Genomic DNA, 20,646 nt, shown 5'->3' with positions numbered 1-20,646 from the left:
GCCACCTCTTCTTAATCTCATCTGCTTCTGTTAGGTCCCTGCCTTCTTTGTCCTTTATCATGCCCGTCTTTGCACAAAACGTTCCCTTGAGATCTCCCATTTTCTTGAAGAGATCTCTAGTCTTTCCCATTCTGTTGTTTTCCTCGATTTCTTTGCATTGTACATTTAAGAAGGTCTTCTTGTCTCTCCTTGCTATTCTCTGGAACTCTGCATTCAGTTGGGCATATCTTCCCCTTTCTCCCTTGCTTTTCGCTTCCCTTCTTTCGTGAGCTACTTGTAAAGCCTCATCAGACAGCCACTTTGCTTTCTTGCATTTCTTTTTCTTTGGGATGGATTTCGTTGCTGCCTCCTGAACAAAGTTACGGACCTCCGTCCATAGTTCCTCAGGCACTCTGTCTATCAGGTCTAATCCCTGAAATCTATTCCTCACCTCCACTGTATATTCATCACTTATTTTGGGAAAAGAGATTTCTAAAACACCTGAGTTGGCTTTACTCAACCTACACTATGGGAAAAATCAAAATATATTGAATAAAAACTTTGTAGGTTTTTTGTTAGCTGCAGCAAGATTGCTAATAGCCACGAAATGGAAAGACGCAAAGGGCTTAACTATTGCAAGTTGGTATAACATAACATGGGAAATTGCCCTCTCGGAAAAATTCTCAGAAAAACTGAGAATTATAAAGGGCATAAAAAAGAAGGAATCATTTCATGTGGACTGGTGACCTTTTATTATACATACAAATATATCTGCAATGAGGACTAAAGTACCCAGAACATTGGAAATGCTTTAGCGGAGTTGAAGAAATCAGTTTATAAAATGTATGTATTAATTATGTATTAGTTTTCATTGAGGACAATATATGTTTATATTTAAGGACTCACCTTGCTGAGTGGGTTTGATAAAAATTTCCCCGCAGGTTGTTGTGGGGGTGGGGGAGGGTTATTGTTTTTGTTTTTGTTTTGTATTGTTTTTGTTCTTAGTAAGTGTGTATGTGTGTGTGTGTGTATATGTATATATATATATATATATACACACACACACACACACATACACACACACACACACACACACATATTAAAGGAAGGAAGGATTGTTGAAAAGAGACAGTGGGGATAGGAGGTAGGTAGGCAAATATATTTGAAAAGTAGTTGGAGGGAGGGAGGGAGGGAGGGACGGAAATTGGTTGGAGAAAGAGGGAGAGGGAGAGAGAGAGAGAGAGAGAGAGGAAGGAAGGAAGGAAGGAAGGAAGGAAGGAAGAAAGAAGCTGGCAGGGAAAGATATACCAAGTGGTTAAAAGGAGGAAGGAAGGAAGGATCCTTGGAAAGAGAAATTGGGACCATCATGTCATGGGCAGATATGGAGAGATACATTTCAATAATTATAACTGAATCTTAAACCCCTAAAGAACTTCTGTGGATAAACATAAAGTTATTAATATATTGAAACACCTGTGATCCTAGCGGACTATAATTGGATTTCCATGTAATGTTTGCTCGTCAGAATATTAAAAAAAAAGGTTAGAAAACTAAAAAGCTAGAGGCGGAACATTTATTCAGAGCAAAACTATAATCATGTGATTGTATATCTTTAAATGTTCTCCTTGTGACCTGGTTGACTTTATGGTTGTTATCTGGTGTTTACCCTATAGAGAGATCCAAGTACTGACAGACTTTCAAGGACATTTAATTTATATACATACACACACACACACACACACACGTTTGTATATACGATAATATAGCAGTGTGTGCCTGAGCATTTCCTACGGCTTTATCACAAGCCTTTCTTTCTGAAGTAATTTATTGATACAGGAATTAATTTAACAACGTACAATCCTTATCATTTCTGATTCTTCTGGGCACATGTTTAACCGGTATAACGTCTATTTGGTCATGAATCCCTCTAATTAGAGCCAGTGTAGTGGCGAGAGTGTTGGACTGGGAGCCGGGAGAACTGGGTTCTAGTCCCCACTCGGCCATGGAAGCTCACTGGGTGACTTTGGGCCAGTCACAGACTCTCAGCCCAACCTACCTCACAGGGTTGTTGTCGTGAGGATAAAATGGAGAGGAGGAGGATAATGTAAGCCGCCTTGGGTTCCTTGCAAGTGGAAAAAAGGTGGGATATAAATGCCTCCTGGAGCAGCTGCTGGCAATCAGTCCTCTGGCCTCTGGGAGCCTCTCTGTCTCAAATGGACAAAGACTTGTCTTCATTGCTCTTTTACATGAAGCCGCCTTCGCTCTGCTGGGGTCAGTGGAACTTCACCCTCTGAATCCTCTGGAGAGGCTGCAGTCGGGCATGGCTCCTCCACAGGGGTGAGGGGGCTTGGGCTACTTCTGTGCTAGTCCCTTCCCCCAGGTCTGGAGCCTGCCATTCCCCTTCGTCCTCGGAGGAGTCCGAGGGAGGCATGACAGGCTGAGACACTTCATCACGTGGGCTCCCCACATGAGGAGCTGCCTGCCACTATTTTCTGTAGTGGTAGGTAGCAAATCCAAGTCCTTCCCAAGAAAGTAAGAGATCATCAGTCTGAACCATGCTGAAGCTATCTCCTGAATAGTATGTTTGAACATTCCCTTAACATGATTCAGATACACCAGTAATCCAGAATTAGAATTTTCTTGTACAAAAATACTACACTGAAATCAACAAGTTTGGATTTCTAGTAGTGCTTCTGATCCTGATCAATGCATTGTAAATTAAATTTCAGTATAAAATTGGACAAATAAAGGCTCAGCTCCTGAACAAATCAATCCCTTTTTGAAGTTGATAGAATGGGTACTTCTAGATGAAGCTTTTATTGTGCAATTGCCCTGCCTCATTCATGGAATTTTACAGAGGGTGTGTGGGTCCAGATGACACAGTCTTCTATTTGTAACCCTCCCATGTTTTCCCACCACTGTCTCCATTCTTTTTCTTACTGAAAAAGTCTGTTAAGGAAGAAATGATGGAATAGTTGCACGATGCCTTCTAATTGGTAGCGATGGGAGAGCTCTGCCTGGAAGCACCCAGTGTCTCCCAGCTCCTTTTTGTGGAAAACATTCTTGGCAGCTGCTAACTCAAATTTCATAAATGCTAACAGAAAACTGCTATGTTTGGGGCTCAAGCTACAGCATTTTAAGCTGCAGCATTTTACTCAGCACGCCAAGTTTTTTGATGTGTTTAACTGAGGCTGTCAGCAAAATAAGGCAAAGCATCTGGGGGTAAAAATTAGCAAAATCATTGTGGGAGTTTTGCTTTATTTGAAGTTTTTCCCCCAATCCACAACCCACCCACTATTAGTCTGAGTCAACAGTATGTTCAACATTTAATTTAAATATATACACAGAGCTCTCACAGTAGCCAGCATTTTCTTTCTGTTTTGTTAGCCAAATTCAGAAGCTCGTGATATGGCCTCTTTGGGACTACAGAATGCAGGTGAGGGAATTACACAAAATACGCAACTTTACAAAATCATACCTTAGAGAGAAGACTAGGCTAGACCTTTTCTTGCCTTTCTATGGACAGGTTGTTGATGATGTGAGGGAATACTTGGGCTGGAATCCTATGCACAGTTACTGGGGAGTAACCCCATTAAACACAGTGGAACTTACTTCAAAGTAAACATGCAAAGGATTGCCTGCCCAAAATGCATTTCTTAGAAGGAAAGTCCCAAATCTTCTTTTTATTTTTGATAATATGTAGAGCACCCCTTTGTAATAAGGAATAGTTGATTAATTGCAAGTAAATTATGACTCTAAATTATGTGTTCTGTCTATATATATGTAGCTTTACAAACCTCCCTATCTCCAAGGATGGATAATAACCTTTTCTTATTTCATTCACCTTCCCTACAATCTTATGCTGTCATTTATTATTTGCCCTATTTGTACAGATCAATGCAATACTCTCCAAATTGATTCTTGCACTACATCTTCATGCACTGTTATTATGTGAAAAGTTGCAAGTTTTTGTGATATGGAAATGGGTGTACCAGCATATTCCTTTTTCACCCATGTAGAGGAATCAACATCTTCAACCGTGCATTTTGATAAAACACATCTTCTACGAGTGTGGACCTGTATGCATGAAAACATAATGTGGGAACGTGCCACAGGGTAGGCAACCTGCCCTCCAGGACTACAATTCCCATAAGTCCTAGTCAGATTGGCAAATGATCAGGAATTATGGGAGTTGTATTCCAAACATCTGGAGGGCGCCAGGTTGCCTATCCCTAGAGTTGCATAGCAGTGAGGCTTAGACCATCACAGAACAGAAAACCCACCTTTTGGTAGATTCATCAGCCAGTGGTACCTTAGCTCAGGTTTTCTTCAGTCTAAAATAAAGAGGGGAAAACCCTAGTTAAAGCTGGAAACTGAAAATACTCACACAAATTATTTATTTGTTACATTTCTAATCCGCCCAATAACTAACTCAGTTTTCAGGGTTGCCAAGCCAATACTGAAATGCAAAATGTAGCAGCAACACACTAAAACAAAACCTCAACATTGAGCTGGCACTACAGATGTTTAGTTTCACGTCTCCAAATCTTACAGTCCTCCTACCTAAGTGAATGTTGTAAGTAACAAAAAATACAGACCTTCCTCTGCAGACCTACTCTAGATACAGTACTGAAGATATGAACATTTTCTGGTAGAGTTCTGGTTCAACATTTCAAAATGTGGAGAAAACCCCAGATTTTTCAAGTTGCAAAACCTTGAGGTGACATAATTTGGAATTCTTTGTTGATCACATGGAATGACTTAAGGCACAACCCTATGCATGTTTAGACAGAAAAAAACAAAACCTACAACTCCCAGCATTCCCCAGCCAGCATGGCTGGCTAGGGAATGCTAGGAGCTGTAAGTAGGGATGTCAGAGAATTTCGCCACGAATCTCGGGGAGGCCGAATGCCAGCGGATTCGGCCCCCCGAAATTGGTGGCGAAACAGTCTGCCACCCCCCTGCCACCCCCAGGACGGGACTTACCTTGGGCGAATCTCCCTGGCGGTGGCGGCTCCAGTGGCGGCGGCGGCCAGTCTTCCGACCGGCTGCCGCCGCCACCATTTCCAGTTAAAAAAAAAAAAATGTGATAGGCTACGTAAAGATTTACGTAGCCTATCACGGCTAGATTTTTTTAAAAAAACGTGATAGGCTACGTAAATGTTTGCGTAGCCTATCACGGCTGAGTTAAAAACAAACAAACCGCACATACGCAAATGGCAGCGCCCATGGGCGCCGGCAATTGTGTTCCTTATTTTGGCATGTCTAGTCTACATAAGCATTTATGTAGACTACGGCAAAAATAAGGGAACGCAAATAGCGTAGCATCTACGCTATTTGCGTTCCCCTTATTTTTGCCATAGTCTACATAAATGTTTACATAGACTAGACGTGCCAAAATGAGGAACGCAAATGGCGGCGCCCATGGGCGCCGCCATTTGCGTACGCGCGGTTGTTGTTGTTGTTTTTACTCAGCTGTGATAGGCTACGTAAACATTTACATAGCCTATCATGGCTGACTGTAGGGACGCAAACGGCGGCGGCTATGGCCGCTGCCATTTGCAGACCCGGCCGGCCAGGATTCATGGCGGGAGGAACGGGGCGCCTCCCCCCCGGCCAGAATTTTGGGGGGGAGGGATGGGGCCCCTCCCCCCACCAGAATTTCGGGGGAGGGACGGGGCGCCTCCCCCCCGGCCAGAATTTCAGGGGGAGGGACGGCACCTCCCCCCCACCTTGAATCACATTTCGTCAAAAGGTAAGTGACTTTTGTACATCCCTAGCTGTAAGACCTCTTTTCTGTCCAAACATGCATAGGATTGCGCCCTTACTACCTACTTCAAATAGGTAGCTATCTTTAATACCATGCTGCAACCGCCATTTTGGGTGTGATCGTTTTGAAAGGGAAGGGTCCAGAAATATCAATCCATTCTCTCTTCCTCCCAGTAATCATCAGAGACCTCCCATTAAGAAGTAGTTCTCAATGAAATAACTGTGGCAAATGGGAAAAGGAGCTACACTGGGTAAAGGGCACTGCACTTGCAGTGTCGAGAAGGCCATTTGAAATGTGATGCTGTGTCAGGTCATAAAATACTTTTTTCTTAAATCATTGTATTTGAAAACGTCTATAGATAACTTGTGTGATTTAGTAACATATACATAAACGAACCCAAGAAATCTAAAACTAGAAATGGCTGGTTCCATGTTCTCTTGGAGAATAACATGTATGTATGTATTAAAACATTTTCCTGCTAATTGAAGACAAGGGAATTGATTCCCGTGCCTTCAAGTATTGTAACTTGCTGAGATGCTAGCTGTGAAGTTACATTTCCACCTATTCTTAATTCCAAAGCATCAGAGTTTTCGGTATGATAATTGCATTTTGCATTAGCATAGTATCATTGCAGATCTGTTCTGTGTTTACATACTGGCTAATCATCATGAGTAAATGGCACCCTATGAAAGGCTCAAACAGCTGAGAAAAAACTGTCTACTTGAACATGCATTCCCCCCACCCACCCACCCAACACACACACACCCAACACACACACACCCAATACACATCATTAAATTAAAATGTCAGCCTTACAATAAATTAACTGGTAGTGTGGTTCTACTCTCTTTGGGTAACTCCCTTTTCCAGGTAAAGAAATCAGCATAGCTTTTCAAAATCACGAGAACCGATGAGGTAGTAAACCAGACTGTTATCACTTCAGACTGTAGGTGAGTATGTGTGTGTGGCAGGGGGAGGGCTCCCATGATCGAATGATCCTCCGTACAAAAAATAAAATAAATCCCTCTACATAGAAAGCCAGATGCCAGGGAGAACGGCTCTAGCCTAAAGTCTTCTGTAATGCACTAGTTTCTGAACGAAGAAAATCGACAGCTATTAGTCAGGATGGCAATGTGGAACCCCCGGAGATTCAGAAGCAGGATGCCACTGAATGCCAGCTGCTGGGAAGCAGGAGTCGGGGAGGGGCTATTGCACTCATGCCCTGCCTGTGGGCATCATGGAAGTATCTGGTTGGTCACTGTGGGAAACTGGATGTTGGACCAAATGGCAACACTACCCAAGAAGCAGGACTCTACTACATCTTTAAAATGGAAACCCTTTTACTCAATGCACAGGACTAAGTAGGATTACTATGTAATATTCCTTTAGCACCAGTGGCATACTAGGTACTGAAGGGAACACCACCCCTGCTTGCATAGAGAACACTGCTGTTATATTCACCCATATTCTCAATCATTAAAAAATTGTTGTACAAACGCCTTTGTGTTTGGGTAAAGCCCACATAACATGGCTTTGAATTCAGAAATGCATCACATAGGTATATAGGTGGTTCCTTCCATTTCAGCAACATAACTATTGCTGGCACCTCTGAGATATTAAGAATCACAATGTTGACTCAATCAGTCTCAAGTGGCCCACACCCAAGGCAAAACTGAGATGAGCCTTGCTGTAACAAATACTGCCCATGCCAATATTTCTGACTCACAAATATTTCTGACTTACTTGATAGTCCCATCAAGTAAGTTGGCATTTTTTACAAATATACTTAAGCTAACTGAATTACAGGTGTTTTTGAAAGACACACCCATCTTAAACCCTTGCATTTATTCTCTTGCTCCCCTACACAAAAGTCCAATAAATAAAATTATGGTTTTCATGTAAATTTGGAGGGTGAAGACAAGCAAAGGACATTTGTCTTTACTTTTTTAGTTAATGGATTCTGTGACCACTAACTAGCCACTAACTTCAGAGAAAGATGTACAACTCAGTAGTTTACAGATAGTAAGGAATCATCGAGCTTACATTTCTCTGTTTTGCTATGAATAGAAATGAATAGTGAAGAAAGGGTTGTTGAAACAATAAAATACTAGGAGTGGCATGTCTTACATATTCCTCAACTGTCCCTATTTGCCTGTCCTATGTTTCTGGTCCCTTTTCCTGATAAATCCTAGTTTGTCCCTGACATCACTTTTTGGGGATGCCTTGTTAGAATGTTATGAGTGTGAGGTGCTACAATTGCTATTCTTCAGGGATCAGCTATCCCCCCCAGGAGCTTTAGAAAGGCCAAATGAGACATTACTTTAATAAAGTGTTTGAAACCTATGCTTGGAATTCCCCACTTCTTTTTCCTTAAAAAGAAATGAAATTGCCCCCGTCCAGATCAGGACCATGGACAGGGGAGAGGAGGGTTCATCCTTTCCCCTGTGGTGTTTCTTGCTGAATATCCCCCACCCAACTAGGGATGTCAGAGAATTTTGCCATGAATCTCGGGGAGGCCGAATGCCAGCGCATTCGGCCCCCCGAAATCGGTGGCGAAACGGTCTGCCCCCCCGCCCACCCCAGGACAGGACTTACCTTGTGCGAATGTCCCTGGCGGCGGCAGCGGCTCCGGCGGTGGCAGCTGCCAGTCTTCTGACCGGCTTCTGCCGCTGCCATTTCCAGTAAAACAAACAAACAAAAAAACGTGATAGGCTACGTAAACATTTACGTAGCCTATCACGGCTGAGTAAAAAAAAAAAACCACGCATACACAAATGGTGGTGCCCATGGGCACCGCCATTTGCATTCCTTATTTTGGCACGTGTAATCTACGTAAACATTTACGTAGACTACAGCGAAAATAAGGGGAACGCAAATAGCATAGACGCTACGCTATTTGCGTTCCCCTTATTTTCGCCGTAGTCTACATAAAAGTTTATGTAGACTACACGTGCCAAAATAAGGAATGCAAATGGCAGCGCCCATGGGCACCGCCATTTGCGTACACGCGGTTTTTGTTTTTTGTTTTTTTTACTCAGCCTTGATAGGCTACGTAAACATTTACGTAGCCTATTACGGCTGATTGCAGGGATGCAAATGGCGGCGGCTATGGCTGCTGCCATTTGCGTTCCCGGCCAGCCAGGATTCGCGGCGTGAGGGATGGGGCGCCTCCCCCCCAGCCAGAATTTCGGGGGGAGGGACGGAGCGCCTCCCCCCACCGCGAATCAAATTTCGGGCAAGGTGACTTTCGTACATCCCTACACCCAACCCAACCCCAACCCATGCTCTCTGCTATTTCCATGTTTCTAAATACATTTTCCAAGCTGGCCTACAGGGTCATTTCCCCTACTTATGAAGGACCAATTCTATGGTACTATATCCTCCAACATTTCACAAACATTTCCATGGGGCTAGGGGCAGAGTCTGGCAGTCTCATGACATCATTTCCTGTGATGTCCAAAATGGGAAACTGTTTTAAAGGCTACATGACTCTTTATATGTGGATCAATACGAACAAAAACACTTAATGTGGAGTTATACAATTGTTCAAAATCAATTTCTCTTTTACCAAATTAACTCCTAAGGGCCAGCGGGCAGGCAGTTTTATCAATTTATCCTATCTGAGGCTCTGAACTTCCCCTGTCATTCTCCATCCTCAACAGTAAATGCAACTGATGGTTTAACTCTCCCTGTGTGAGCTTAATCAAGGTACCATTTCTTTATGGCAGCAGCAGTGAATTTATGCATATCACATGTTGTACTTCTGTATCCTACTTATTTATGAGCATCTCTGTTCCCATATGACTCTCTTTGCCACCTTTGATCATCTCAGAAAGCCTGACTTTTTAGACTGCCACTTTTAGAGGATGTGTTGGTAGATGGCCAGAGGCCATGCTCTTTCTACTGGTACTACAACAGAGACAGGCTGGAAAAGGTTCCATAGCTCAGTGGCAGAGCACCTGGTTTGCATACCGAAGATCCCAGGTTCAATCCCTGGCATCTCCAGGTAGGACTGGGAAAGATTCCTGTCTGCGGACAATTGCTGCCAAACCATGTGCACAATACAGAGCCAGATGGACCAATGTTCTGACTCAGTATAAGGTGGCTTCTTATGTACCTATGAATAACCTCTGTCCCCTGGAAGCTCACTTAGTCTAATATTTGGTTTTCTTCCCAAAAGTTGTGAAGACATTCCTCTTTCAGAAAATATTGGTTATGGCTGACCGTTGCTTTTAAATTGTGCTGCTTTTTAAATAACCATTTGATGATAGCTTTATTGTGCTTCACTGGTATTGGTTCAGTTAGTTAGTGAAAATTAATTAAATCCACCTTGCTGGACCTCTTAATTTCACTGGTAGGCATTAACACACCATCAAGTTCAATGCATCCTGGGGATGCCTTGTTTAGATCCACTGTTGTGTCTGAGCTTGCCAGATTAATTTGGCAAGAAGTTAGTTGCGCTATTGGCCCATTTAAGAATTTAGGCAACTCTGACTCTTGGGAAATGTCTCCAAAATGTGACTGTTTCGCTATTTCCTAAACCCCGTGTGGCTTGTGAAAAGCATGAGGACAGGTACTCACTCACTTTTGAGTGCTATGCCATAATGAAATATGCCACCTGGAGCAAATGTAGATGCAAACAAATGTTTGAAGATTTTGCTAGTGCAGGAACTCTAGTCAACAGTAAAAATTCTAGAACCTGGGCAAGACTTCGGGTGGCATTTAGGAACCCCTGCCCTCCCCCCCCCCCCGCTATTCAGAGATGATTCACACATCTCCATCACTTGATTTCTCTACCGTTGATTGCTGGCAGATTAATATGTGAACTGACTCATGTGAAAAGCACTGTGTTTTGAGATCATGAGAAAATTCTGTCAGGGGTGGTATATTTGCGACTGTGATTGCACATTCACACAGGCAAGTCACTGCTTAATGTTGTCGTCAAGGGATGGTCCCATTAACAGTATACACTATCTCATTTGAGTTGAAGCTTAAAGAAAACCTCAGTCATGCTGTCTTAAACTATATCCTAGAAACAGATAGACACAGCAAGCTACTCCAGGTTCATATATAAGAAAACGTTAAAAAGTAAACTTAAGTGCTGAAGGAACCTAAAAGGAGGCATTAGGATGACTGTGTTCCAGTTATGACACAATGGGTAGGATTACTTTCCTAAATGACCACTGCCAAGTTCCTTACATATATAAATAATAATGATAATAATGCTAATACAACCAGAACAACCAAGCAGTCAAATGACCTGGTTTGTAAAGAGTTTGAGAGAGGAGGTTTCCATCCAAACTGGATCTCTCATTGCTTTCAATGTTTACTTATTTATTCATTTATTTATTTCTATACCGCCCAATAGCCAAAGCTGTCTGGGCGGTTCACAAAAATACAGATCACAATACAAGCTAATAAAAAGATAATATAAAATCTCTAACATACAAAACCATTTAAACAGCTAAAACATTTACAATAAGATGTTGTTGTTTATTCGTTCAGTCGCTTCCGACTCTTCATGACTTCATGGACCAGCCCACGCCAGAGCTTCCTGTCGGCCGTCGCCACCCCCAGCTCCCACAAGGTCGAGTCCGTCACCTCCAGAATATCATTCATCCATCTTGCCCTTGGTCGGCCCCTCTTCCTTTTGCCTTCCACTTTCCCTAGCATCAGCATCTTCTCCGGGGTATCCTGTCTTCTCATTATGTGGCCAAAGTACTTCAGTTCTGCCTTTAACAATTAACTTTTTACAATAAGATGCTGGGCCTGATAGAAACAACTGACATAAATGTCCCATCTGTGATGGTTCTTTAAAGAACAATCTGAGATAGATATTGGACAAATTCCAGCAGACACTAGTAAATGTTAGCAATATTTATCAATGTTAAAAGAATTACAATTTTTATGAACATTAACGACAAAGCTAAAAATACTCTAATTAGCCCCGTAACCTCTAATAACACTTTAACTAGTATTTTAACAGTTCACTTTCTGGTTTTCTTTGTCATTGGGGATCTATATCTTACTCTTTAAGACAGCTGATGATGCATGTCTTTCTCTGTCTCGTTCTTTAGCTTCAGGCCTCCCAATCTACCTGCTCCTCATGGTCTTTTTGTCCCATGTCATTCTCCATGTCAGTTCTTCACTGTCCACAGTCCTCTCCAAAACCAGTTCCTTCCCAGTTCTACAGGCCAACTCCAATATAAGAGTCACCAATGTAGGATATTTATCAACTGAGTCTATGTTTCTTAATTGAACTATTCATTAGTATATTCTCTGGCCACAGTCCTTCACTAAATGAATCAAAGGGGCCAATCCAATGCACATTAGTTTTAAAGAAGCCATGTGAGCTGTTCTTGGAAGGAACTGCTATAGCAGGCATCCTCTTAAACACAGAGGCGGCCGGCAATACAGCAGAGCTGATCCTTGTAAACAGAGGGGCTTCCTTGTTGTTGGCTACAGAGAGGGAAAGATACCATATTGCTCTCAAATCCAATATACAAGTGAGTGAAAATTGCCCTGAAAAGCCGACGCTGCCATATTTAATTTCAGTAGGGGAAATTTCTCAAAAATGAGAGGATTAGTGAAAAGGCAGCTGAAAGGCACAGTTATGAAGGGTCAAGTCCCATTTATTTATTTATTTATTTATTTATTATTAAATTTATTAATCGCCCAACTGGCTGGTCACCCAGCCACTCTGGGCAATGTACAACATACAATAAAAACAGTTTAAAACAATAAAATTCTACAATAAAAACATTTTCTAAAATACCCTAACCCACCCCAAATGCCTGCCTGAACAGCCACGTTTTTAATGCATGACGGAAGCTCATTAAAGAGGGGGCATGACGGAGTTCCCTAGGGAGGGAGTTCCACAGAGTGGGGGCCACCACAGAAAAGGCCCTCTTCCTCGTCCCCACCAGTCTAGCTGTCCTGGCTGATGGGACAGAGAGAAGGCCATCCGAGGCCGATCTTGTTAAGCGGCCTGTCTGGTGCTGCTGGAGGCGCTCCTTAAGATAGGCTGGGCCGGAACCATATAGGGTTTTAAAGGTCAAAACCAGCACCTTGAATTTGGCCCGGAAAACAACTGGTAACCAGTGCAACTCCTTCAGCACTGGAGTGATGTGATCTCGCCGGCGGCTGCCTTTAATCAGGCGAGCCGCCGCGTTCTGTACCAGCTGCAGTTTCTGAACCGTCTTCAAGGGTAACCCCACGTAAAGCGCATTACAGTAGTCTAAACGAGAGGAGACCAGGGCATGTACTACCGATGGGAGCAGATGGTCGGGAAGGAAGGGGCGCCGCCGCCGTATCAGATGGAGTTGATACAGCGCTGTCTGGCTCACAGCTGACACCTGAGCCTCCATGGACAGCTGGGAGTCCAAAATGACCCCCAGGCTGCGGACCTGGTCTTTCAAGGGTAGCCGTACCCCATTCAACACCAGGTCAACATCCCCCAACCTCCTCTTGTCTCCCACCAAAAGTACCTCGGTCTTGTCAGGGTTCAGCTTCAGCTTATTCCTCCCCCTCCAGCCACTCACCATCTCCAGACATTTGGACAGGGATTCTACAGCCAACCTTGGTGAAGATCTGAATGAGAGGTAGAGCTGCGTGTCATCCGCATATTGATGACACTGCACCCCAAACCTCCTGATGATAGCCCCCAGTGGCTTCACATAGATATTAAATAACATCGGGGAGAGGATGGAACCCTGTGGCACCCCACAAGTAAGTGGCCACGGGTCCGAAACCTCCTCTCCCAGAGCTACCCTCTGGTACCTGCCGGAGAGGAAGGACCGGAACCACCGCAATACGGTGTCCCCAATTCCCAACCCCTCCAGGCGGTCCAGGAGGATACCGTGGTCAACGGTATCGAAACCCGCTGAGAGGTCAAGGAGAACAAGGAAGGAGCATTCACCCCTATCCAGAGCCTTCTGGAAGCTTGGAGGATATTCTAAAAAGCTGTAATAAAGGCTCAAATAAAATGTATACCACAGCTTATAACAGGCACAAGCAAGTCCAAAAGGATATCATTGCGGTTAAATAGCAGAGCCAAGGAGGCCATAAATGGCAAGAAGAAAAATCCAAGTCTTTTTGAAATGAAGAAAATGGGGAGAAAGGGAACTGGCAATCCAAAACTGACAAGAAGGAATTTGAGCCAAGGAATTCAAAGCGCAAATTGTTCATTATAAAAATAACTGATGGAAAATATATCAGAAGAAGCAGGAAACCAGCCAAGGAGAATCTGGGAGCACTGAACAAAAAAAATGTGAGAGGATTCTAAAGGAGGTGTGTTTATTCACAAGTCCCATTTTGTTCAACTAACCTTACTCCAAAGTAAGTATATTTATGACTGCAGTCTGAGAAAAAAAGAAATGCAATGGATGGATATTCCTCCATTTTTATTGTTACTTGGGATAGTTTTGTAATAGATCTGAAGCCTAAATAAAAGGTTTACAGTGCAATCCTATGCTTGTCTACTCAGAAGTAAGCCCCATTAAACTTAATGGGACTTACTCCCAGGTATATATGTATAGGATTACAGCCTAAAAGTGCAATCCTATGCATGTTTAGTCAGAGAAAAGTCCTACAACTCCCAGCATCCCCCATGATTTTTTGTAGGACTTCTTTCTGTCTAAACAGAAAGTGACTAAGCGAACAATCCTATGCAGATTTAGACCGAAAAGAGTCCTACAATGCCATAAATGCCGGACGCCATGCCGGACGGCTGAAGCACAGGAGGCAAGGATCACCTCCAGCCTCTGGCCACCCTGCACTGGATAGTTGTCAGCCTCTGAGTTCAGAGGCTGACAACTATCTCCATAGAACTGCACCTTAAGTGGCTTTTGGCTTTTCACAGTAAGGATTATTTGTTTGTTTGTTTGTTTGTTTGTTTGTTAAATAAATCCCTATGTATTTATTTTATATTGCCCTATGTATTTATTTTATATTGCCCAGTAGTCAAAGCTCTCTTAATGTTTAATGATGAATGCTTAATTACTGCCTTTAATATGCAAAATCAGTTTTAAATATGAAGAAGCTGGTTAACTATCTTGCATAGCTAAAAGAGCCTTCTAATTAAGAATAGTATCAAAAATAAAGTGGATTACAGTTGTTGGCTTTCTTAGCCTTACTGTTTATGCAAAATTTGTATGTAACTTAGAAATGCCTAATGTCTTGGAGCTCCTATAAGCATGCACCCCAATTATATCAAATAAATGAGAAATTAATATGCAATTAAAAAATTGCTATAAAACTATTTTCTTAGATAATTATAGAATTTGGCCTGATTGTAGTTGCAACACAGTGTCTTGGAGATGCCACCACTCTAACATTTGTAAAGTGGAACTGTGGCCTACCTCACAGGGTTGTTAAGGGGACAAATGAAATAAGGAATTTGCAGCACAACCCTATACATATCTATCAGTAGTAAATTCCATTGTGTTCAATGGGACTTATTCCCAGGTAAGTATGTTTTGGACTGCAGCCTAAAAGAAGATTTGGGGGATATAATAGTATGTATATGTGAGGCCACTATTTTATATATTTCACAGGAAATGATGCATCTGTCTTGTGTCTACAGTGTAGAATGGGGGTAGGCAACCTGTGCCCTCCAGACATGTTGGGACAGTGATCTATGAACATCTAGAAAATAATGCATTGATTACTAGGAGTCAACATGGGTTTGTCAGGAATAAGTCATGCCAGACCAACCTTATCTCCTTTTTTTATAGAGTTACTAGTTTGGTAGATCATGGGAATGTTGTGGACATAGTATATCCCGGGTTTGAACTAGTACAGTTGCTGGAAATGCTTTGGAAACACCTGTGCATTAGAAAATACAGGAACTGTCCTGTTGGATCAGACCAAGGTCTGTGTCTCGTCGTCCATCATTCTGTTTCCAACAGTGGCCATACAGATGCCTCCTGGAAGGCTCAGAAGCAGGGCATAATGATGATACCAGCATATGATACTTAAGGGTAGATTACCTCTGATCATGAAAGCGCCATATGGCTATCATGGCTAACAGCCACCGGCAGACCTAATTTCCACACATTTGTCTAATCCAGTGGTTCCCAATTTTAAGCCCCCAGATGTTGGACTACAACACCCACCATCTTTGGACAGTGGCCATGCTGGCTGGGGAAAATGAACATTGTAGTCCAACATCTGTAGACCCAGGATTGGGAACCCCTGGCTAGTCCTTTTTAAGAGTCACCGAATTCATTACCCTCAGAGGCCCATTTGCTGGGCGCACGTGAAAGGGCTTGGCTTTCTCCTGGAATGTGCTCCTTCAAGAACTATGATTGGCCCCCACTGTCTTGGCCTTTAGAAAGGGTGTAAAGACACACCTTTTCAGTTTAGCTTTTTAAAACCCATTAGTTTTTAATGTTTTTGTGTGCAACCCTATGCATGTTTACAGAGAAATAAGTCCTACAATTCCCAGCACGCCCCAGCCAGCATGGCTGGCTGGGGTGTACTGGTAGTTGTAGGACTTTTTTGTGTCTAAACATGCATAGGGTTGCACCCTTAATGTTTTTACTGTTTTTGATGTTCTTGTTTTTATTGTTATAAGGTTTTGTTTTAAATTGTTGTGCACTGCCTTGATGGGTTTTTTCAGCAGCTAAAGTGGTATATAGACAACAACCACAACAACCACTTCCACTGCAAAATTCTACACACACAATTCCCCCATGCAGTTCACAATGTCTGTTTGAGAAGGCAACACCCATCTGGGACCCTACACATAGGAAAGCAACTCTGGGGATGATTTGGAATAGAGAAGCTGTGGGCAGAGAAAGGGTCATGCATCCCCTGCTCCCACCCACCACTTCTCAGCTTCACATTGCCCCTTCCAGAAGCTGTTTTTTTCTGGAAAAGGGAATAAAAAGACCCACCAGAAGGTTGTTACATGTATTTGCATGTAACACCTGCTTCAGCCCTGAGTGTATTGTACCTTTACCCAGTAAAATCCCAAAGGGCCAGTCACATTCTCTGTTTGGAGCGGTACCAACCCTTGCAGTGTACAGGAAAGGAACATAACAGAGTGAATTAAAATTTTCTCAGAGGTCATAAATGATGTTCCTGGCACAGTTTGCCTCATTTCCAGGACAGCAGCATCATCAGCAACAAAACCAAGTCTTTCGCAGAATAAACACCCATTCACATTTCACTGTAATTGCAGAACATTCTCGCAAGATATAACCTTTGCCGAGGCATCTCTCGGTTCCTAAGAAGGACTTGATTTTGAATACTCAGCAGAAGGAGGTATAAAGAAGTTGTTCCCCTAAATCAAAAGTGATTTGATATTTTGTCCAAATTAAGGTTTACACGCTATTATTGCTGCACTTTCATACTGATTCCTCCCATTGTTAGCCTGTCCCTAAATAGATTCAGGCTGAATGTGCTGAGGATAATTATTCAGTGCCTCCAGCTCATATTTAGTGGAAGGAGAGTCAGGGGGACAATCTGCGTGCCTGGGATGAGGATGGCAACCTCCTTGCAGTATGGTTCTCCCTTGGACTGACACTCCTAGTGGTGTTAGATTTCCCCTCCAGGCGGTTTAGTTTATTGCCACTGACACTATGTTTATCTTTATGTCGGTGGGGGGGGGGCAGGGAGGGAGGTACTGGAGAATATGCTCCTTTTGGAGAAGAAAAATCAACCTCATGTATTAAATGTAGAAAACTGTGGCCATTGTTTTTACCTTAGTATTTATGCTAAGCAGAATATCATTTTTGTTAATCAGGTAAAAGTTGTGGTAAAAGGAAAAATGAGAGGGCATCAAATACAACAGCAAGGAGAGGAGACTTCAAAGGTTCACAGATGATCATTTATTGGCCCAACATTTTTCAGGTCTTATGACTGTTCCTCAGGGGCAACTGATCTAGTACTTCCCAAAGGATAACCTAATCTGTGGTGTGGAAGAAATATATTGGGCCAATAAATCTTCTGTGCACCTTTCAAGTCTCCTCTCTTGGTTCCCAGATAATGACAGCTATAAGGAAAACCACTTAAGATAGCTGAAGAAAAAAATATTGAGTCTTCCCAATTAGATACATGCCCTGATGCTAAAACTAGGAAATTGTAGGTTGGGTTGGTTCCTACAACTAGTGGACTCTTCATAAACCTCCAGGAGCATGCCAGTGGGCTCAGGACCCAGCTGGGGCCACATAGGGACACTGATTATATGAATTAGCAGCACCGTTCAGGAGCTGGATACGTAGCTGCCACAATTTATACAAAGGCAGCAGCTTGAAAAGGGGCCATCATGACAGTCACATCAGCCCCCATCATGGGGGAGGTACTGGTCAGAAGCTCTACACCATGGGTGGGCAACTTGTGACCCTCATGTTTTGGCCTACAACTCCCATCAGCCCAAACAAGCATAGCCAATGGTTAGGGATAATGGGAGTTGTAGGCCAAAACATCTGGAGGGCCACAAGTTGCCCACCACTACCCTACACAAACCAGGCTAGTTCAGGGTGAGTTCACCAGAAGTCCTGCATAACAATCCTTGGAGGTAATTCCATGGTGGCCAACAGATGTGTGAGCAGGTCCTCAACTTCAGAGAAATTAGATAAGATGTATCTCTTCATTATTTCAGAGATGTTCTCAACCAACAGGACATTTCTGCTGATTTTTAGAGGGAAATTATATTGCCATCGGACAGCCAAGACAATCAGCTTTTGGGAGAGGATAATGGATAACAATGAACCTAGAAGTCAAGTCCAGCTTTGCCAGATATGGGGGCTGTTCAGTGGTTATTTTGGCATTCAGTTCTCTATCCTGGGTGAGGCTGAGATTAGTGCTTAAGGTAGTATGTTTAGGGTAGTATTTCTTAACACAGTTCATAGTCAAATTCTGGAATTCACTACAAGATGTAGTGATGGCAGCCAACTTGGATGGCTTTAAAAGGGGGTTACACAATTTCACGGAGGATAAAGCTATCAATGGCTACATATATTCCCTTCAGATTAAGAGGCAGTGTGCATCTGAATAGCAGTCGCTGGGGAACACAAGTGAGAACGTGCTTTTCCATTCATGTCCTGTTTATGGGCTTCCCAGTGGTATCTGGTTGGCCACTGTGGGAACAGAATACTGGACTAGATAGATCTTTGGTCTGATCCAACATGATTCTTCTTACATTCATTTCTTACCATAGGAAGAAATTATAGATTGACAGAATATATCATTTTTCAAAATGGAATTTATTCTGTAGAACATTTTCCATTTCATAACTTAATTAGTGACAATGGATGGATGCCAATTGCAAATACAATATTAGGCAAACTCGACAGTTTTGAAGTTGTAATTAATGTTTTTCATCCCCAGCAAGCATGTGAGAGAATGCATGCATGCATATATACATACATACATACATATATAACTGAAATACATATATGTCTCAGTGTGAAATGGAACTAATAAGTAGTGACAGTGAAACTGAAGAGCCCCAACATTAGTGGAAGAGAATTGAAAGCTCTTGAAATAGATGAGTGATTGTCACCATTTCATGCACAGTTCTTCGGGGTGCTAACATTAGTGTGTCAACTGTTTTCAGTACCTTTGTTTCCCCTCACCTTTTCTGGAAATATGTATATCACTATTAGTAAAATTCTTGTGGTTACTATGCATGCTTATAGTATCATGTTCTGCATATTCACATATACTTGTAATAATGTGCAATTTTATTATTGCTTTTTTTCTTTAAAAAGCAGGCTTTTTATTGAGGCCAATGGCTTGCATATGAGGCTATATTTTAATCGAGACACAAATCTTGCATGTTTTTTTTATATCTTCAAGAAAACCTTTATTAATTCTGACAGCAAATCCATTCTGGACATACTACAAAGTCTTTCCTTGCAGCCATATTAGCCAAACTCTGCTTGTCAGAAATGTAGCAGAATAAAATCAGTGGGTTGTATCCAATATTAGTCTAACTTAAATCCTGTTCATTTCAATGACTCTACTCTAAGTAGGACTAACACTGGATACAATCCAACTGACTTACATTACAATTTGATTGAGGGTGATTTGCAAACCCAGTCCTCATAAGAAGGCTGCATGTTGGTCATCAGATCATCCTTTAGAACAGGATGGCATGCATGTTTTTTTAAAAAACTTTTGCTCCACATTTTTCAGTAAGAGATATTACCAGCACCTATTCCATGAGAGAAACCAGCCTTATTTTATTATTTAATTTTAAGTAAACTGCTGTGAAAGTGAAAGCCTGTAGAATCAAAATGACAGGGCTTGGTAAATGTGTGTCATTAATCTCCTGCCTGACCATAGCATTTACTCATTCATTTAGGGCGCAATCCTATGCCTGTTTAGACAGAGAAAAGGTCTACAACTCCCAGCATGCCCCAGCCAGCCATGCATAGGATTGTGCCCTTAAACAATATAAAGATCAATCTAATTTAAGTGACAGCGGGTATTGCATCTTGCTACACTTTCCCTCTCAAGTGTGTGTTCAAGATCTAATCACCACCACCACCACCGACACACACAACAAAGAAAGAGTGAATCTCATGGACTCTCTTGAAAGATGAATGAAAGAAGAGCCAAATTGCTTGAGGCAAAGAGAAAGAGAACAAACTCCTATTTCCTGCTCTAATTTTGGCTATTCATGTGGGTGAAGCTTAAGATAGCGAACAAAGAAAAGGAAATTCCAATTTTTTCCTCCCTGTCTACACTTGAAAGCAGATGCCATAAGAAAGCGGACTCCTATGCAGGCATTCAGAGTCTGAGTATAGTAAAAATGCAGGGAGTGGGAGCAGGCTAGCCCCATTCCCCTCTATCTCTGTTGTTCTCTACAACTGGAGGGTGACTTTCTGAAGGGGAGAGCCTCCTCTATACATGGAGGCTCACCACACAATTTTGAACGCTGGAAA

General features: G+C 42.4%; 2 long non-coding RNA genes across 2 annotated transcripts in view; both read right to left on the bottom strand.

Moving 5' to 3' along the window:
* The window catches only part of LOC146358748 (uncharacterized), an 862,550-nt gene that overhangs the window by 69,095 nt on the left and 772,809 nt on the right, over window positions 1-20,646 (bottom strand). The gene's annotated exons all lie outside the window — the stretch shown is intronic.
* The window catches only part of LOC146358749 (uncharacterized), a 119,463-nt gene that overhangs the window by 22,467 nt on the left and 76,350 nt on the right, over window positions 1-20,646 (bottom strand). The window contains exon 2 of the long non-coding RNA XR_014785647.1: window positions 4,263-4,313. This is a non-coding gene — a long non-coding RNA (uncharacterized LOC146358749). The remainder of the gene's footprint in view (window positions 1-4,262; window positions 4,314-20,646) is intronic.

The sequence above is a fragment of the Heloderma suspectum genome, chromosome 1 (assembly GCF_057233095.1).
Source record: "Heloderma suspectum isolate Gila_16-S chromosome 1, 16-S_ref, whole genome shotgun sequence".
NCBI lineage: Eukaryota > Metazoa > Chordata > Lepidosauria > Squamata > Helodermatidae > Heloderma > Heloderma suspectum.
The sequence above is the reverse complement of the archived record's forward strand: the minus strand, read 5'-3'. Positions and strand labels throughout refer to the sequence as shown.